Below are 20,777 nucleotides of genomic sequence, written 5' to 3'. Positions count from 1 at the left end.
ACTGAAAGTAAATGCACTTTTTATCCCATTTTTATATCTATTATAATCTCAGGAAGGTTTAAATAAGTTGTACATTTAATCATTTTGATTGAGATTTAGCTGTAACTTTCGTATCATCTATATAATTGGGATTGAGGGGAAAAATCAACATTAACACATTGCCTCTGAAATCTATGGTGCTAAAATTGCGAAAAATTAATTTGAGGATTTTTATGACAGCATTGTTTATGATGGCCCATCAGCCAATCATCTAATGTATCTGAAGGCCTACTGAAGGTTCCCTGACAGATTATGTTGGAAGACATAAAGACTGGGTGGTTGGATTTTAATCACCTAATCCTTTTGTTCTGTCACCAGCTTACCGATTATTCTGACTGTGGCTTACTCTACTCTGCCCATATTGAAAACAGGAACACTCTGCCAAGCTGAGCTTTCTCACGTATTGGTAAGTGTGTAAGCAATTTTAAACTGGACAATTGTTCGGCCAACAGTTATCTAATGTGCATTGCCAGCTTTAGGATAATTCACCCATATTAGATCAGAGGGGCTTTGACTTCATGCCACACACCACATCCCATACATTATTCACTAGGCACAGTTCTGTATTCTTGGTAGCACCTATGTCTGGTATTAATGCCCATTACAGTGTCACACCATTTTCGTGAATTGACCTGAGCTGTAATAATAGGCTCAGAAGCAACTAAAAGTAGTGAGCTATATTTTTAAACAATGAAGGAGACATAAAACGCAGTTCTTAGAAAAGATACTCCTTTCTTATTTTATGGAGAAATCAAGTATTTACTGAAATAGACATTATAGGATAGTGTGACACACCTGTCCAGGGTATCTCGGGCTCTGCGTCCTTCAGTTTGGTATGCTGCTCTGTGTGGTGCTCCACATCAGGTTTTGCAGGTTTGACCAGCGTGGCTCAGTTGTGTCATCTTGCTAATTCTATTTAAGGCCCATTAGGACCTGTATTTTATTGTGTTTTCAACTTTCATCTATCACTGCTGTGTTCCACTTCATCTGTCTCACTGCTCCTGAGATTCCAGATACTCCAATTCGTTGTGTCCTCTGGGACGCTGCACCCACGACTGGAGACTGTGTGGACCCCCTCCTCCCGTAGAGGAGGATTAGTTGAAATGCCTCACCAGGTGAGTCTTACAGATAGTTTAAATATACAGAAGAAAAATCTGTGACACCACAAATTGTGTTAATGCAAATTAAAGGATTTTATGGCTAAAGAGGATGTCCAGAACTAGCACTGATGACCTATCCATACGGTGAGTTATCAATATCAGATCACTGGCGGCCTCAATCCATTGTTATCTGCTTTGGTGGAGGCCATATATGTACAGTGTACTGAGCCAGGAAAGCACAGGCATGTCACAACATTTAATGGCTGCCCCTGAGTACTGCAGATCAGCTTCCTTTCACTTGAACAGGAGCTCACCTGCAGTCTGGCAGTAGCCAATAAGTAGTGTATAGATCCTCACCAATGAATTATTGATGACTTATCCTATGGATATGCTACAGACAGAGTTCATTTAGTCAAAGCCAGTTATCAGTGTAGAGAATCTATCACTACCATGCCTTTTTCAGTTCAGCCAGTTAAGGATAGTAGCTTATATTTATAACTAAAACTAAAATGGATAAAGGAAATGGAAAAAGTGGAAAATGAACTGTTAGAAACAGTTGAAATAATTGAGCACATAATTTCTTTCCTGGAAGAAGGAGAGGTACCGTTGGCAATTACATATAGGCGGGGAACTTTGTTATTTTGCCAGTGTTAGTTCTTTGTGACCTTCGGCAGTGCGCGTCATGTCCTCGCAGACAGAAAATTTACTGTGTGTATTGACCTGGTGGTTCATAGTCTTTTTTCATATGCTGTTAATTATAAACTGTAGAAAATGTGTCACTCTATGGCATAAATGTCACCGACATGTCCAGATTGTAAATCCAGTTATTGCAACAAATCAAATATGGACATAAGACCTGTGTCCGAGGTAAGCATATATACAATCAATGTGGTAATCTTTTAACACAAAAATATTCAGAAGGCCCCATACCATGGCAGAACTATGCAAAAGGAGCCTGTACTCATTGAGTTCCTTTGGCTCTTTACTACGGAGTTATGGGCACTAGTCTTCTTGACATTACATAGTATCACCATATAGCTTTGTATTGAATGGTATTTTTGTAATATGGCAACTCGATGCACATACATAAAAGTCATCCCAAAAAGACACCATATGCTTGCCTACTAAAGTCAAGAAATATGGTGGACACACTGACCCTTTATGTGTGTTGTAATATGTCTGTGTAATTTGGAGCTTGTACAAAGCCAAGACACAACGGTTTCTGGTGGTCTCACATATTTGTAATAGTTTCCATTTAGAAATGACAATGCTTAAAGATATATTAGAAGACAACTAGTGTTGAGCATTCCGATACCGCAAGTATCGGGTATCGGCCGATATTTGCGGTATCAGAATTCCGATACCGAGTTCCGATATTTTTGTGATATCGGAGATCGGAATCGGAAGTTCCCAGTGTATGGTTCCCAGGGTCTGGAGGAGAGGAGACTCTCCTTCAGGCCCTGGGATCCATATTCATGTAAAAAATAAAGAATAAAAATAAAAAATATGGATATACTCACCCCTCCGGCGGAGCCTGGACCTTAGCGGTGTAACCGGCAGCCTCCGTTCCTAAGAATGCAGTGGGTTTAGGACCTGCGATGATGTCGCGGCTTGTGATTGGTCGCGTGAGCGGTCACATGAGCGGTCACGCGACCAATCACAAGCCGCGACGTCATCGAAGGTCCTTCACTCAGCATTCTTAGGAACGGAGGCGGACGCTTGGACCATTGAGAGCCAGGGGCCGTCCGAGGGGTGAGTATATCAATATTTTTTATTTTTATTCTTTATTTTATACATGAATATGGATCCCAGGGCCTGAAGGAGAGTTTCCTCTCCTTCAGACCCTGGGAACCATTCCGATATTTTGTGCCCCATTGATATGCATTTGTATCGGGTATCGGTATCGGCGATATCCGATACTTTTTGGGTATCGGCGATCCAATCCAATACCGATACCTTTGCATATCGGAAGGTATCGCTCAACACTAAAGACAACATGTTTTCTTTTAGCTAAACAGGATCACTTTACATTTTTCAGTAGTGGAGCAACAAAGAACCAAAGTGCTGCCACATCAAGACATCTGCTCCAGTCCTAACATCTAATTGTTAAGCCACTCAGCATTTGCCAAGTTCACTGGTCTATTTTGTTATTATTAATTTTGTAGTTCTAGGAAATGTTTTCCAGGCTACTTCAAATGAAAATTGCTTTCCTAAGCCATTTATGATAATGACCATGTTATTGCCACAAACTAGCGCTTGCGTTACATGCAAATATGTTTTTGTTGCCAATACTTTTTTATTATTTAGAAAAGAACAATCAGGAAAAAAATATTAGAACATCTTCACATGTGGCCGATTTAGTCCTTAAATGTCTTTGGCTGTTTAATACGTGGTTCTTTCTGAATTATGTTTATGGATGTTCATGAGCCTCATTGAAATATATACAACAGCCTTAAACGTTTTTGTGATAAATCCTGTGAACATTACTGATAGTCACCACTCCTGGCAGTACCTGCTGGCTATAAACAAGGCCTGGCATATATTCACTAAACACCAAGCCAGTAGTGCCTCCCACCTCCCAATGCAAAAGTAACCGTTGCTGTAAACTACTTCAATCAATTGTAAAATTCTGTCAACAATATATATATATAATTTTTTTTTTCTAGATCTACTAATCTGGCTACATTATATTTTGTTAAACAGTACACCACTGAATAAAGGTTTAATTTATCATAAAGGATTTCTGCATAGAACATGTGCAAGCCAATGGGTCAATTCCAGTTTCTTCTCCCAACCAAATTGTAAGTGACATTAATCTTTCCACAGATTATAGGGTGTTTCTGCTGGAACAGTCAAAGGGGTTGTCTGTTATGATCCTTAGTGGTTGAGGATCACAAATTACTCCAGCTAAGTAACAAACATAGGACAAGCTCTAGGGAGGTGGCAAACTGGACTGACCGCAAATCTGAACCTATCCAAACACACTAGAAGTAGCCGGTGAACGTGCCTAAAAATCCTAGACGTCTCGAGCCAGCCTGAGGAACTAACTACCCCTAGAGAGAAAGAAAAGACCTCTCTTGCCTCCAGAGAAGTAATCCCCAAAGATATAGAAGCCCCCAACAGATAATAACAGTGAGGTAAGAGGAAGGCACATACACAGGGGTGAAAGCAGATTCAGCAAATGAGGCCCACTAATACTAGATAGCAGAAAATAGAAAAGGGAATCTATGCGGTCAGTAAAAAACCCTTACAAAATATCCACTCTGAGATTTCAAGAACCCCCACACCAACTAACGGTGTGGGGGGGAGAAACTCAGTCCCCTAGAGCAACCAGCAAGCAAGGAAATCACATTTTAGCGAGCTGGACTAAAAACATAATGAACACTGATAATCAAAAAATGATCAAACAAAAACTTAGCTTGTCTTGGAGAGACTGGGAGCAAGGTAGACACAAGGAATCTGAAGAGCACTGAATACATTGATAGCAGGCAAGGAACTGAGTCTCCAGGTGAGCTAAATAGGAAACCAACCAAGGATAACGAACCAGCTGATGCAGCCAACCTGCAGAAAGACAACACTACACAGTACCGCTTGTGACCACTAGAGGGAGCCCAAAAATAGAATTCACAACAGTACCCCCCCCTTGAGGAGGGGTCACCGAACCCTCATCAAGACCCCCAGGGCGATCAGGATGAGCCGCGTGGAAGGCACGAACCAAATCGGCCGCAAGAACATCAGAGGCGACAACCCAGGAATTATCCTCCTGACCATAGCCCTTCCACTTAACCAAATACTGAAGCCTCCGTCTAGAGATACGAGAATCCAAAATCTTCTCCACCACGTACTCCAATTCGCCCTCGACCAGCACCGGAGCAGGAGGCTCAACAGAAGGAACCACAGGTACCACATACCTCCGCAACAAAGACCTATGGAACACATTATGAATGGCAAACGATGCTGGGAGATCCAAACGAAAAGACACCGGGTTAAGGATTTCCAAGATCTTATAAGGACCGATGAAGCGAGGCTTGAATTTAGGAGAGGAGACCTTCATAGGAACATACCGAGAAGACAGCCACACCAAATCCCCAATACGAAGTCGGGGACCCACACCGCGGCGGCGGTTGGCAAAGCGCTGAGCCTTCTCCTGTGACAACCTCAAATTGTCCACCACATGGTTCCAAATCTGCTGCAACCTATCCACCACAGAATCCACCCCAGGGCAGTCAGAAGACTCAACCTGACCCGAGGAAAAACGAGGATGGAAATCAGAATTGCAGAAAAAAGGCGAAACCAAAGTAGCAGAACTAGCCCGATTATTAGGCAGGTATGAGACCATGAAGTTGAAACGGGAGAAAAACAACGACCAACGAGCCTGTCTAGGATTCAGGCGCTTGGCAGATTCAAGGTAACTAAAAGCACAAAAAGAGGATTCAGAGATCCTCCAAAAATGAGAAAAAACAGCAAAACAAGGCAGAGATGCTTACCTGCCTAGGCCTCCAAACAAATGCACTATCAGGATGCAGTGGACCCATGTGGTCAAGATGAAAAAAACACAGGTGCAGCATAACCGATGAGGCAGCCACTCACGGCCTACCAAACTAATGGAGGGGGTGGCTGCTTGGCACATTGCTGCACATAAAAAACTTGTATGTGGCGCTGTTCACACAATGGAGATGCACAGCATCCAGGCAGGCCTAGTAGTGACACCCTTCTATTAGATCAGGCGGGCCTGCCCAGCGCTATCCAAATGCACCCCATGTGAACAGACACCACAGTTTACAAGAGAAAAATGGGCCCAACTGCACCCCGAAAAAAAGTGCAAAAAACACATAAAAAAATATATTTTTATGTGAGGTATTAGTTGATATTTTGGCCAAAATAAAGAAGCTCATGACCCACGTCAAGGGTCCCCACGCTCATGAGTCCTAACTCTAAAATAGCTAAAAGCACAAAAAGAGGATTCAGAGATCCTCCAAAAATGAGAAAAAACAGCAAAACAAGGCAGAGATGCTTACCTGCCTAGCCCTCCAAACAAATGCACTATCAGGATGCAGTGGACCCATGTGGTCAAGATGAAAAAAACACAGGTGCAGCATAACCGATGAGGCAGCCACTCACGGCCTACCAAACTAATGGAGGGGGTGGCTGCTTGGCACATTGCTGCACATAAAAAACTTGTATGTGGCGCTGTTCACACAATGGAGATGCACAGCATCCAGGGAGGCCTAGTAGTGACACCCTTCTATTAGATCAGGCGGGCCTGCCCAGCGCTATCCAAATGCACCCCATGTGAACAGACACCACAGTTTACAAGAGAAAAATGGGCCCAACTGCACCCCGAAAAAAAGTGCAAAAAACACATAAAAAAATATATTTTTATGTGAGGTATTAGTTGATATTTTGGCCAAAATAAAGAAGCTCATGACCCACGTCAAGGGTCCCCACGCTCATGAGTCCTAACTCTAAAATAGCTAAAAGCACAAAAAGAGGATTCAGAGATCCTCCAAAAATGAGAAAAAACAGCAAAACAAGGCAGAGATGCTTACCTGCCTAGGCCTCCAAACAAATGCACTATCAGGATGCAGTGGACCCATGTGGTCAAGATGAAAAAAACACAGGTGCAGCATAACCGATGAGGCAGCCACTCACGGCCTACCAAACTAATGGAGGGGGTGGCTGCTTGGCACATTGCTGCACATAAAAAACTTGTATGTGGCGCTGTTCACACAATGGAGATGCACAGCATCCAGGCAGGCCTAGTAGTGACACCCTTCTATTAGATCAGGCGGGCCTGCCCAGCGCTATCCAAATGCACCCCATGTGAACAGACACCACAGTTTACAAGAGAAAAATGGGCCCAACTGCACCCCGAAAAAAAGTGCAAAAAACACATAAAAAAATATATTTTTATGTGAGGTATTAGTTGATATTTTGGCCAAAATAAAGAAGCTCATGACCCACGTCAAGGGTCCCCACGCTCATGAGTCCTAACTCTAAAATAGCTGAAAGCACAAAAAGAGGATTCAGAGATCCTCCAAAAATGAGAAAAAACAGCAAAACAAGGCAGAGATGCTTACCTGCCTAGGCCTCCAAACAAATGCACTATCAGGATGCAGTGGACCCATGTGGTCAAGATGAAAAAAACACAGGTGCAGCATAACCGATGAGGCAGCCACTCACGGCCTACCAAACTAATGGAGGGGGTGGCTGCTTGGCACATTGCTGCACATAAAAAACTTGTATGTGGCGCTGTTCACACAATGGAGATGCACAGCATCCAGGCAGGCCTAGTAGTGACACCCTTCTATTAGATCAGGCGGGCCTGCCCAGCGCTATCCAAATGCACCCCATGTGAACAGACACCAGAGTTTACAAGAGAAAAATGGGCCCAACTGCACCCCGAAAAAAAGTGCAAAAAACACATAAAAAAATATATTTTTATGTGAGGTATTAGTTGATATTTTGGCCAAAATAAAGAAGCTCATGACCCACGTCAAGGGTCCCCACGCTCATGAGTCCTAACTCTAAAATAGCTAAAAGCACAAAAAGAGGATGCCTCATCGGTTATGCTGCACCTGTGTTTTTTTCATCTTGACCACATGGGTCCACTGCATCCTGATAGTGCATTTGTTTGGAGGCCTAGGCAGGTAAGCATCTCTGCCTTGTTTTGCAGATTCAAGGTAAATCAGATTTTTGTGATCAGTCAAGACCACTACACGATGTTTAGCTCCTTCGAGCCAATGTCGCCACTCCTCAAATGCCCACTTCATAGCCAACAACTCCCGATTACCAACATCATAATTCCGCTCGGCAGGTGAAAACTTTCTTGAAAAGAAAGCACATGGCTTCATCACAGAGCCATCAGAGCTTCTCTGCGACAAAACAGCCCCTGCTCCAATCTCAGAAGCATCAACCTCGACCTGGAAGGGGAGAGAGACATCTGGCTGACATAAGACTGGAGCTGAATAAAACCGGTGCTTCAGCTCCCGAAAGGCCTCCACGGCCGCAGGAGACCAATTAGTCACATCAGACCCCTTCTTGGTCAAATCCGTCAAGGTTTAACCACGCTAGAAAAATTAGCGATGAAACGACGGTAAAAATTAGCAAAACCCAAGAACTGAAGACTCTTAACAGACGTGGGCTGAGTCCAGTCAAGAATAGCCTGGACCTTGACTGGGTCCATCTCCACAGTAGAAGGAGAAAAAATAAAACCCAAAAAGGAGACCTTCTGTACTCCGAAGAGGCATTTTGAGCCCTTCACAAATAAAGCATTAGCACGCAGGACCTGAAACACCATCCTGACCTGCTTCACATGGGACTCCCAATCATCAGAAAAGACCAAAATGTCATCCAGATAAACAATCATAAATTTATCCAGATATTCTCGGAAGATGTCATGCATGAAGGACTGAAACACAGAAGGAGCATTAGAGAGTCCAAAAGGCATCACTAAGTACTCAAAATGGCCTTCGGGCGTATTAAATGCTGTTTTCCATTCATCTCCCTGCTTAATGCACACAAGGTTATACGCACCACGGAGATCTATCTTGGTGAACCAACTGGCACCCTTAATCCGAGCAAACAAATCAGACAATAGTGGCAAAGGATACTGAAATTTGACTGTGATTTTATTCAGAAGACGATAATCTATACAAGGTCTCAAAGAACCATCCTTTTTGGCCACAAAAAAAAAACCTGCACCAAGAGGGGAAGAGGATGGGCGAATATGTCCCTTCTCCAGAGACTCCTTTATATAACTCCGCATCGCGGCATGCTCTGGTATAGACAAATTAAAAAGTCGTCCCTTAGGGAATTTACTACCAGGAATTCAATTTATAGCACAGTCACAATCCCTATGAGGAGGCAGGGCACAGGACCTGGGCTCATCAAATACATCCTGGTAGTCAGACAAAAACTCAGGGACCTCAGAAGGAGTGGAAGAAGCAATAGACACCAACGGAGTATCGCCATGAATTCCCTGACAACTAGTGTTGAGCATTCCGATACTGCAAGTATCGGGTATCGGCCGATACTTGCTGTATCGGAATTCCGATACCGAGATCCGATATTTTTGTGGTATCGGGTATCGGTATCGAAACAACATTAATGTAAAAATGTGTAAAAGAAAGAATTAAAATAAAAAATATTGCTATACTCACCTCTCCGACGCAGCCTGCACCTTACCGAGGGAAGCGGCAGCGTTCTTTGTTTAAAATTCGCGCTTTTCTTTCCTTTACTGAAGTCCCGGCTTGTGATTGCTCGCGTGCCGACCATGTGGCCGGGACGCAACCTATCACAGCAAGCCGTGACGTAATTTCAGGTCCTTCAGGATTTTAAAATTACGTTCCGGCGTTGTGATTGGTTGCGTCGCAGTCACATGGGCAACGCAACCAATCACAGCAAGCCGTGACGTAATTTCAGGTCCTTAAGGATTTTAAAATTACGTCCCGGCTTTGTGACTGGTTGCGTCGCAGTCACATGGGAGACGCAACCAATCACAAGCCGTGACGTCACGGGAGGCTGGACACGCGCGCATTTTAAAATGGGCGCGTGTCCAGCCTCCCGTGACGTCCCGGCTTGTGATTGGTTGCGTCGCGGTCAACCAATCACAAGCCGGGAGGCTGGACACACGCGCATTTTAAAATTTTAAAATGCGCGCGTGTCCAGCCTCCCGGCTTGTGATTGGTTGATCGCGATGCAACCAATCACAAGCCGGGACGTCACGGGAGGCTGGACACGCGCCCATTTTAAAATGCGCGCGTGTCCAGCCTCCCATGACGTCACGGCTTGTGATTGGTTGCGTCTCCCATGTGACTGCGACGCAACCAATCACAAAGCCGGGACGTAATTTTAAAATCCTGAAGGACCTGAAATTACGTCACGGCTTGCTGTGATTGGTTGCGTTGCCCATGTGACTGCGACGCAACCAATCACAACGCCGGAACGTAATTTTAAAATCCTGAAGGACCTGAAATTACGTCACGGCTTGCTGTGATTGGTTGCGTCCCGGCCACATGGTCGGCACGCGACCAATCACAAGCCGGGACTTCAGTAAAGGAAAGAAAAGCGCGAATTTTAAACAAAGAACGCTGCCGCTTCCCTCGGTAAGGTGCAGGCTGCGTCGGAGAGGTGAGTATAGCAATATTTTTTATTTTAATTCTTTCTTTTACACATTAATATGGTTCCCAGGGCCTGAAGGAGAGTTTCCTCTCCTTCAGACCCTGGGAACCATCAGGAATACCGTCCGATACATGAGTCCCATTGACTTGTATTGGTATCGGGTATCGGTATCGGATTGGATCCGATACTTTGCCGGTATCGGCCGATACTTTCCGATACCGATACTTTCAAGTATCGGACGGTATCGCTCAACACTACTGACAACCCCAACTTGACACAGACATAGCTTTCCAATCTAAAACTGGATTATGAGCCTGCAGCCATGGCAGACCCAAAACGACCACATCATGCAAATTATGCAGAACAAGAAAGCGAATCACCTCCTGATGTACGGGAGTCATGCACATGGTCATTTGCGTCCAATACTGAGGCTTATTCTCAGCCAATGGCGTAGCATCAATTCCCCTCAGAGGAATAGGAAATTCCAAAGGCTCCAGGACAAAACCACAGTGCCTGGCAAACGACAAATCCATCAGATTCAGGGCAGCACCCGAATCCACAAAAGCCATAACCGGGTAGGACGACAAAGAACAAATCAAAGTAACAGACAAAATAAATTTAGGCTGTATAGTACCAATGGTGACAGGTTTAGATTTCTTTTTTAAGCGTTAGAGCATGCTGAGATAACATGAGTAGAATCACCACAGTATAAGCACAACCCATTTTGACGTCTATGACTTTGTCGCTCAATTCTGGTCAGAGTTCGGTCACATTGCATAGACTCAGGTCTCTGTTCGGAAAATACCGCCAAAGGATGAGCAGATTTGCGCTCCCGCAAACGCCGATCAACCTGAATGGCTAAAGCCATAGAATCACTCAGACTTGCAGGGGTGGGAAACCCCACCATAACATTCTTAACGGCCTCAGAAAGACCTTCTCTGAAATTTGCAGCCAGGGCACACTCATTCCATTGAGTAAGCACCGACCATTTCCGAAATTTTTGACAAAACACCTCTGCTTCATCTTGCCCCTGAGAGAGGGCCAACAACGCTTTTTCAGCCTGGCTCTCAAGATTAGGTTCCTCATAGAGCAATCCAAGGGCCAGAAAAAATGCATCCACATTAAGCAATGCAGGATCTCCTGGCGCCAGAGAGAAAGCCCAATCTTGAGGGTCGCCGCGCAACAAGGAGATAACAATTTTAACTTGCTGAGCGGAATCACCAGAGGAACGAGGTCTCAGAGATAGAAATAACTTACAATTATTCTTAAAATTTAGAAACCTAGATCTATCTCCAGAAAACAACTCAGGAATGGGTATCTTTGGTTCTGACATAGGGCTATGAATAACAAAATCCTGAATACTTTGCACCCGTGCAGTAAGATGATCCACACTAGAAGTCAGAGTCTGAACATTCATGTCTGCAGGTGAGCTCAAAACCACCCAGAGTTCAAGGGGATGAAAGAAGCTAAACAGACTGCAGCCAAGGAAAAGCGGGAGGAAAAAAAAAAAAAAAGTACTCAGGTCTTCTTTTTATCCCATTCTGCGATGCATTAAACACTTTTCGGCCTGCTATACTGTTATGATCCTTAGTGGTTGAGGATCACAAATTACTCCAGCTAAGTAACAAACATAGGACAAGCTCTAGGGAGGTGGCAAACTGGACTGACCGCAAATCTGAACCTATCCAAACACACTAGAAGTAGCCGGTGAACGTGCCTAAAAATCCTAGACGTCTCGAGCCAGCCTGAGGAACTAACTACCCCTAGAGAGAAAGAAAAGACCTCTCTTGCCTCCAGAGAAATAATCCCCAAAGATATAGAAGCCCCCAACAGATAATAACGGTGAGGTAAGAGGAAGGCACATACACAGGGGTGAAAGCAGATTCAGCAAATGAGGCCCACTAATACTAGATAGCAGAAAATAGAAAAGGGAATCTATGCAGTCAGTAAAAAACCCTTACAAAATATCCACTCTGAGATTTCAAGAACCCCCACACCAACTAACGGTGTGGGGGGGAGAAACTCAGTCCCCTAGAGCAACCAGCAAGCGAGGAAATCACATTTTAGCGAGCTGGACTAAAAACATAATGAACACTGATAATCAAAAAATGATCAAACAAAAACTTAGCTTGTCTTGGAGAGACTGGGAGCAAGGTAGACACAAGGAATCTGAAGAGCACTGAATACATTGATAGCAGGCAAGGAACTGAGTCTCCAGGTGAGCTAAATAGGAAACCAACCAAGGATAACGAACCAGCTGATGCAGCCAACCTGCAGAAAGACAACACTACACAGTACCGCTTGTGACCACTAGAGGGAGCCCAAAAATAGAATTCACAACAGTTGTCCCATGAACCAAGCACATTTTAATAAGTAGATCTCTGAATACTAATAAGTTCCACAATTGAATATGTTTAAAAAAATATTATTTTGTTCTGAGATAATCTTATACATGTGTCCCTGCTTTGTACTGTGTAGTGGCTGTGTCTGACCTGTTGTGAATTTGGTTTCTGGGCTCCCCCGGTGGTTACTGGTGGTACTGAACTTGTGTGCTTCATCTCCTCTGTTCACCTGTTTCCATCAGGATGTGGGAGTTTCTATTTAGCCTTGCTCCTCAGTCATTTCTATGCCGGCCAACAATGTTACCAGAAGCCTTTCTGTTGCATGTTCCTGCTCCTAGACTACTATCAGCTAAGTTGGACTTGTAGTCCTAAGATTGTTTTGCATTTTTGTTCCAGTTCTCTGTTTTTGAATATTTCTGAGGCTGGAAGCTCTTGTGAGCTGAAATTGCCACTCTGGTGTCATGAGTTGATATTAGAGTCTTAAAGTAATTTCAGGATGGTGTATTGAAAGGGTTTTCAGCTGACTGTGAAGTTCCCTTTTCTGTCTTCCTACTATCTAGTAAGCGGACCTCAATTTGCTAAACCTATCTTCATACTTCGTATGTCATTTTCCTCTAAAATAACCGACAATATATGTGGGGGCTACTGTCTGCCTTTTGGGGAAAATTTCTCTAGAGGTAAGCCAGGTCTGTATTTTCCTCTGCTAGGGTCAGTCAGTTCTCTGGCTGGCGCTGGGCGTCTAGGGATAAAACGTAGGCACGCTACCCGGCCACTGTTAGTTGTGCGGTAGGTTTAGCTCACAGTCAGCTCGAGTTCCCATCTTCCAAGAGCTAGTCCTTTTGTATGCTTTACTACGGTCTCTTGCCATTGAGAACCAGGACAGTTTGGCCGGCCAAGAGTTAAAATAATTGGCAGAAGAAAGGAGAGAAAAGAAGTCTGCAGAGAATTTTTTTTTTTTTTTTTTCTGAGTTTGCTCATTAGTTGATTCACTTGCATCTCTGCTTACTGCAGCCTTCGTCTTTCTCTCCTTCTAATCCTTGAATGGTTCTGATTTCACCTGATTAAAATGGATCCTCAGAGTTTAGCTATTGGTTTGGATAATCTCGCTATGAAGGTTCAAAGTTTACAGGATTTTGTAATTCATGCTCCTATATCTGAACCTAGAATTCCTTTACCTGAATTTTTCTCCGGGGATAGATCTCGCTTCCAGAATTTCAAACATAATTGTAAATTATTTTTGTCTCTGAGATCTCGCTCCGCTGGAGATCCTGCACAGCAGGTCAGGATTGTAATTTCCTTGCTCCGGGGCGACCCTCAGGATTGGGCATTTGCTTTGGCACCAGGGGATCCTGCGTTGCTCAATGTGGATGCGTTTTTCCTGGCTTTGGGGTTGCTTTATGAGGAACCTCATTTAGAGATTCAGGCTGAAAAAGCCTTGATGGCCCTGTCTCAAGGGCAAGATGAGGTTGAAATATACTGCCAAAAATTTCGTAAGTGGTCTGTGCTTACTCAGTGGAATGAGTGCGCCCTGGCGGCGAATTTCAGAGAGGGTCTCTCTGATGCCATTAAAGATGTTATGGTGGGGTTCCCTGTGCCTACAGGTCTGAATGAGTCCATGACAATGGCTATTCAGATTGATCGGCGTTTGCGGGAGCGCAAACCTGTGCACCATTTGGCGGTGTCTACTGAGAAGGCGCCAGAGATTATGCAATGTGATAGAATTCTGTCCAGAAGCGAACGACAGAATTTTAGGCGAAAAAATGGGTTATGCTTCTATTGTGGTGATGCAACTCATGTTATATCAGCATGCTCTAAACGTACTAAGAAGGTTGATAAGTCTGTTTCAATTGGCACTTTACAGTCTAGGTTTAATCTATCTGTGCCTGAACATGCTGCTATGCGGGAATATATTAAGGAGTCCTTGGAAAAGGGACATATTCGTCCTTTGTCATCTCCCTTAGGAGCCGGTTTTTTCTTTGTATCTAAAAAAGATGGCTCTTTGAGGCCGTGTATTGATTATCGGCTTTTGAATAAAATCACGGTTAAATATCAGTATCCTTTGCCACTGCTTACTGATTTGTTTGCTCGAATAAAGGGGGCCAAGTGGTTCTCTAAGATTGATCTTCGTGGGGCGTATAATTTAGTGCGAATTAAGCAGGGGGATGAGTGGAAAACCGCATTTAATACGCCTGAGGGCCATTTTGAGTATTTAGTAATGCCTTTTGGTCTTTCAAATGCCCCTTCAGTCTTTCAGTCTTTTATGCATGACATTTTCCGTGAATATTTGGATAAATTTATGATTGTGTATCTGGATGATATTTTGATTTTTTCGGATGACTGGGACTCTCATGTCCAACAGGTCAGGAGGGTTTTTCAGGTTTTGCGCTCTAATTCCTTGTGTGTAAAGGGTTCTAAGTGTGTTTTTGGGGTTCAAAAGATTTCGTTTTTGGGGTACATTTTTTCCCCCTCTTCCATTGAGATGGACCCTGTCAAGGTTCAGGCTATTTGTGATTGGACGCAACCCTCTTCTCTTAAGAGCCTTCAGAAGTTTTTGGGCTTTGCTAATTTTTATCGTCGATTTATAACTGGTTTTTCTGATGTTGCTAAGCTGTTGACTGATTTGACTAAGAAGGGTGCTGATGTTGCTGATTGGTCCCCTGCTGCTGTGGAGGCCTTTCGGGAGCTTAAGTGCCGCTTTTCTTCCGCCCCTGTATTGTTTCAGCCTGATGTTACTCTTCCTTTTCAGGTTGAGGTCGACGCTTCAGAAATCGGAGCTGGGGCGGTTTTGTCGCAGAAAAGTTCCGACTGCTCCGTGATGAGACCTTGCGCGTTCTTTTCTCGTAAATTTTCGCCTGCTGAGCGAAATTATGATATTGGTAATCGGGAGCTCTTGGCTATGAAGTGGGCTTTTGAGGAGTGGCGTCATTGGCTTGAGGGGGCTAGACATCAGGTGGTGGTATTGACCGACCACAAGAATTTGATTTATCTTGAGTCTGCCAGGCGCCTGAATCCTAGACAGGCGCACTGGTCGTTATTTTTCTCTCGGTTTAATTTTGTGGTTTCTTACCTACCGGGTTCTAAAAATGTGAAGGCGGATGCCCTTTCTAGGAGTTTTGAGCCTGATTCCCCTGGTAATTCTGAACCTACAGGTATCCTTAAGGATGGAGTGATATTATCTGCTGTTTCCCCAGACTTGCGACGGGTCTTGCAGGAGTTTCAGGCGGATAGACCTGATCGTTGCCCGCCTGGTAGACTGTTTGTTCCGGATGATTGGACCAGTAGAGTCATCTCGGAGGTCCATTCTTCTGCGTTAGCTGGTCATCCTGGAATCTTTGGTACCAGGGATTTGGTGGCTAGGTCCTTCTGGTGGCCTTCCCTGTCGCGAGATGTGCGAGGTTTTGTGCAGTCTTGTGATGTTTGTGCTCGGGCCAAGCCTTGTTGTTCTCGGGCTAGTGGATTGTTGTTATCTTTGCCTATTCCGAAGAGGCCTTGGACTCACATCTCCATGGATTTTATTTCTGATCTCCCTGTTTCTCAGAAGATGTCTGTCATCTGGGTGGTGTGTGACCGTTTCTCTAAGATGGTCCATTTGGTCCCCTTGCCTAAATTGCCTTCCTCATCCGAGCTGGTTCCTCTATTTTTTCAAAATGTGGTTCGCTTGCATGGTATTCCGGAGAATATCGTTTCTGACAGGGGAACCCAATTCGTGTCTAGATTTTGGCGAGCGTTCTGTGCTAGGATGGGCATTGATTTGTCTTTTTCGTCTGCTTTCCATCCTCAGACTAATGGCCAGACCGAGCGAACTAATCAGACCTTGGAGACTTATTTGAGGTGTTTTGTGTCTGTGGATCAGGATGATTGGGTTGCCTTTTTGCCCTTGGCGGAGTTTGCCCTCAATAACCGGGCTAGTTCTGCCACCTTGGTTTCTCCTTTCTTCTGTAATTCGGGGTTTCATCCTCGTTTCTCTTCCGGTCAGGTGGAGTCTTCGGATTGTCCTGGAGTGGATGCTGTGGTGGAGAGGTTGCATCAGATTTGGGGGCATGTGGTGGACAATTTGAAGTTGTCCCAGGAGAAGACTCAGCAGTTTGCCAACCGCCGTCGTCGTGCTGGTCCTCGTCTTGGTGTTGGGGACTTGGTGTGGTTGTCTTCTCGTTTTGTCCCCATGAAGGTTTCTTCTCCTAAGTTTAAGCCTCGGTTCATCGGCCCGTACAAGATATTGGAGATTCTTAACCCTGTGTCCTTTCGTTTGGACCTCCCTGCATCTTTTTCTATTCATAATGTCTTCCATCGGTCATTGTTGCGCAGGTATGAGGTACCGGTTGTGCCTTCCGTTGAGCCTCCTGCTCCGGTGTTGGTTGAGGGTGAGTTGGAGTACGTTGTCGAGAAGATCTTGGACTCCCGTGTTTCCAGACGGAGACTTCAGTATTTGGTCAAGTGGAAGGGCTACGGTCAGGAGGATAATTCTTGGGTGACAGCCTCTGATGTTCATGCCTCCGATTTGGTCCGTGCCTTTTATAGGGCTCATCCTGATCGCCCTGGTGGTTCTGGTGAGGGTTCGGTGCCCCCTCCTTGAGGTGGGGGTACTGTTGTGAATTTGGTTTCTGGGCTCCCCCGGTGGTTACTGGTGGTACTGAACTTGTGTGCTTCATCTCCTCTGTTCACCTGTTTCCATCAGGATGTGGGAGTTTCTATTTAGCCTTGCTCCTCAGTCATTTCTATGCCGGCCAACAATGTTACCAGAAGCCTTTCTGTTGCATGTTCCTGCTCCTAGACTACTATCAGCTAAGTTGGACTTGTAGTCCTAAGATTGTTTTGCATTTTTGTTCCAGTTCTCTGTTTTTGAATATTTCTGAGGCTGGAAGCTCTTGTGAGCTGAAATTGCCACTCTGGTGTCATGAGTTGATATTAGAGTCTTAAAGTAATTTCAGGATGGTGTATTGAAAGGGTTTTCAGCTGACTGTGAAGTTCCCTTTTCTGTCTTCCTACTATCTAGTAAGCGGACCTCAATTTGCTAAACCTATCTTCATACTTCGTATGTCATTTTCCTCTAAAATAACCGACAATATATGTGGGGGCTACTGTCTGCCTTTTGGGGAAAATTTCTCTAGAGGTAAGCCAGGTCTGTATTTTCCTCTGCTAGGGTCAGTCAGTTCTCCGGCTGGCGCTGGGCATCTAGGGATAAAACGTAGGCACGCTACCCGGCCACTGTTAGTTGTGCGGTAGGTTTAGCTCACAGTCAGCTCGAGTTCCCATCTTCCAAGAGCTAGTCCTTTTGTATGCTTTACTACGGTCTCTTGCCATTGAGAACCATGACACTGACCATGCAGAGCTGCTCCAGTTCATGGTCTGATCATACCATAGCTCCTTGGCAGGGGAAGAAGCAAGAGTATACACACAGGATAGCATGGGATCACAGCTGATTCTTTCTGTGAGGTAAAATATTTCCTTGTGTGTTTAAAAATATATTTTACCTCACAGAAAGAATCAGCTGTGATTCCGTGCTTTATAGTCTGTATCCTCTTTTGCTGCGGTGCCCCAGGGTCCTGGTCGTCGCAGTGGTATTGCTTTCCTCTTGGGGAGAGTGATGCTATGTTTGGAGGCAATGAAGGATAACTGCATCCAGGTATCACAAACATGCAACACATTTCACATTTCACACTCCAGGCCACCAAGGGGAGCTTCTGCTCCTATTTATTAGGCCACTCCCAACATAGGTAAAAACTGGTCGCCTGTAGGGAAAGTTAGTTAGTTGCTGGCTGAGCTCAGCTCAGCTAGTTGGTCCCTGACAGGGGTGGGATCCTGTCAGTGAATGAAGGAGAAAGGACACAGAGCTGTGCATGCCCTCAGAGCTGCAGCTCCCAGAAAGAGACATTCAGAAGGAGAACTGTATTGCAGCGAGCGTGAAGGGAGTCGCAGCAAAGGAGAGAATACCAGAAGGGGACCAGCCCTGCACAGGCTGCCTCCTTCTGAGGTGCAGAAGCCCGGTAGCTGGAACACTGAGGGAGTAAGGACCTTTATGCTTTGCTCCAGAGACCGGCAGGACTGCTAATTGCAAGTTACCTGTCCGCACTTACACCCAGGAGGCACAGTGACACCTACAGAGCCGGGTTATCTAAGAGACCCTATAAACAGGCTCAAGTCACCAGTCATACGGGTATTGTCCTATCCTATATGGGGGACAGAGAGAGAGACACCACATCTGTGAGACCCTTATGTGAAGCCTTAGGCAGTAAGGAACTACAACACTGCAGCACAAGGGAAGGCTACTGATTTCCACCTGGACAAGGGGACTCTGGACTTGCCTCCAAACTGGCCAAACTCTGCCTGCCCTGTGATCCGGTGACCTGGACTGTGGATGCTGAAGTCTTCAGTAAAGGTAAAGACACTGCAACCTTGTGTCCTCGTTCTTCTCTGAGCCTCTCACCATCCACCATCTACACACCGGGAAGCCCTGGGGATACACTTCACCTGTGAGAAGGTATAACATCTAGCTGCCATAACATCACCTCAACGGACCCCTTAAAGCAGCGTTGGTCACCCTGACCGAATACCACAGGTGGCCTCATGAACATTCCCCTTAAAGACCTTTCCCCTTTTACACGGACGTCCCAGGGCCACGGACCGGGTCAGCCACCGTGTAATCCCCCTGTGAACCGAAGGACCCGGTACAGAGTGCCCCACGGCCCCATGGGGGCGCTCCACTGCCTTCTATGGAGGAGCAGTGGTATGATCAGAACATGAACTGTACGGTCTGACACAGCCATTACACAGCACATAACAAGGGCACAAGTTTAATATTATATCAGCACAGGATCATTTTTTTAACATATCAAACTGTGGAACTTATTATTATTCCAAGATCTATTGATTAAAATGTAAAATGGTGATCATTTATGTATAGTAAGCAACTAATATACCAACTGCCAGAATGCCAGCTATCTAAATTTCTGAAGGCATGAACTTTTATTTTTGCCTCTTCTTCATTATACAGAAAATAAGTAAATTTTCATATTTATGAAATATGACTTGCCATTTAACACCTGCTGTGCTTTTTATGAAATAAGAGAACATTTTTCTAACCTAGCAGTTCATATGGGACATTATGTATTTCTGCATTATGTTTCCCATTAGTCAGTGTCCACATGATATGTGCTAACAAAGCTTAGTTTCAGAGCAGAGAAACTGGAAAAAAATCAATTGATTAGTCAAGCCAAAATTTCTTATTCTGTCATCACACCTGGTATAGGCTGCCACTTTTAGAATAGTTATCACAGATATGACTCACACTTCTATATTCACATCCTATCCAGATAAAATCCAGTGTATATCAGTGACCAAGCATCTCCAAGTGTGACTGTTGCGACCGCAACATTTTGGTACTGTATGCTTATATATTAAAAAACATAAAAGCCCTGAATCAGCAAAGTGTTTTTGCTAGATATATCTGGCGTAAAAAGCTTTTATAAGTCTTAAATGTTTGCAAAAATTGAGGTTAAAATAAATATAGTAAATGATTATATATGAAGCGGCCCCCAAACGCAGGGCGGCGGGGTACTCGGTACCGGGTCTCTCGGTGCTAGGAATGTCACGGTGGCCCGACCCGGTCCGTGGCCCTGCTAAGGGGCGCCCAATAAAAGGAGTATGTGGTGGTGTAGGTTGCAGTAAATGACGAGGACACAGGGTTGCAGTCTCTTTACCTCTTTACTGAAGGCTTCGGCATCCACAATCCAGAGCACTGCTAACAGTGCTGGCTGAGACCGGCCGGTCCGAAGGCACATCCAGAGTTCTCTTTGCAGGTGGAAATCAGTAACCTTCTTACTAGCGCCTGGGTGTTGTAGTACTTCCCTGCTGAGCACCACAGGATAGTCCTCACAACTGTTGTGTATGTTTCTGTTCTCTCTCTCCGTCCCCCAGATGATATGGATAGGACGCACCCGTATGATGGGGTAGGCCTGGAGTTATTTTATAGGGACCCTAGAGATGCCCCTCTCCCACAGTTGCCTTCGTTGTCTTCATTAGGTGTAAAAGGTGAGACAGCCAACCTAGAGTTAACTGCCCTGCCGTAGTTCAAAGTAATGCGTAGAGTCTATTACTTCCTCGGCGTTCTGGCCGCCGGCTACGCACCTCAGAAGGATGCTGCCGATCTCGGGGCACGACTCTTTCTGGTTCTATC

The sequence above is a fragment of the Ranitomeya variabilis genome, chromosome 5, assembly GCF_051348905.1.
Source record: "Ranitomeya variabilis isolate aRanVar5 chromosome 5, aRanVar5.hap1, whole genome shotgun sequence".
NCBI lineage: Eukaryota > Metazoa > Chordata > Amphibia > Anura > Dendrobatidae > Ranitomeya > Ranitomeya variabilis.
The sequence above is the reverse complement of the archived record's forward strand: the minus strand, read 5'-3'. Positions refer to the sequence as shown.